General features: G+C 63.0%; 1 protein-coding gene across 1 annotated transcript in view; it reads left to right on the top strand.

Annotated features, from left to right (window-relative positions):
- FOXO6 (forkhead box O6) overlaps positions 1-600 on the top strand; it is a 64,512-nt gene that overhangs the window by 20,501 nt on the left and 43,411 nt on the right. The window lies entirely within an intron of this gene.

Here is a 600-nt window from a genome sequence, read left to right as displayed (position 1 = left end):
CCCGCACCCCACCCCCCCAGGGGCCTCTGTCTTCCCATCCTGATCCCCGGGTCCCCATTCCCATTTCCGCTCCACGGGGGGATCCAGGAGGCAGCCCCAACCCAGCTAGAGACAGCCCGCAGAAGCTGACCGCTGAGGGAAGTGGTAGGCAGGCGCTGGAGCACCCTGCTATTCCTGCCCAAGCCCCAGAGGCCAGCTCTGCCTCCTCCCAAAGACGGGAAGCCTGCGGGGTGGATGCTGGGTTCCCGGCTGGGTGGGAATGGGGAGGAATGAGGTGGGACGCGCTGGTCTGGGAAGCAGACTGGGAGATGCGACAGGGGGGCGTCTCCGAATCCTCAGTATCATTGGTAGGGCTCTCGCGTGACTAATCGCCCACCCAAAGTCGGGGCTGATTCCCTATTGACACTTTCCCACTGGTCTTTGCGTCACCCACCCCAAGCCAGGAACCCCTCTCCTGAAAACACACCCACACTCACCTATCGGCTGTTCACCTTGAGCTGTCCTTCAAGTCCTGAACCACCCTCTGACCTCCACCCCCACGGTTCAGCCCTTCCCACTCATCCTCGCCTGCCCTTGTTTCTCCCCTCCCGGTCGAAGTCC

Source organism: Bison bison, unplaced genomic scaffold (genome assembly GCF_000754665.1).
Source record: "Bison bison bison isolate TAMUID 2011002044 unplaced genomic scaffold, Bison_UMD1.0 scf7180017864484, whole genome shotgun sequence".
Lineage (NCBI taxonomy): Eukaryota > Metazoa > Chordata > Mammalia > Artiodactyla > Bovidae > Bison > Bison bison.
The sequence above is the reverse complement of the archived record's forward strand: the minus strand, read 5'-3'. Positions and strand labels throughout refer to the sequence as shown.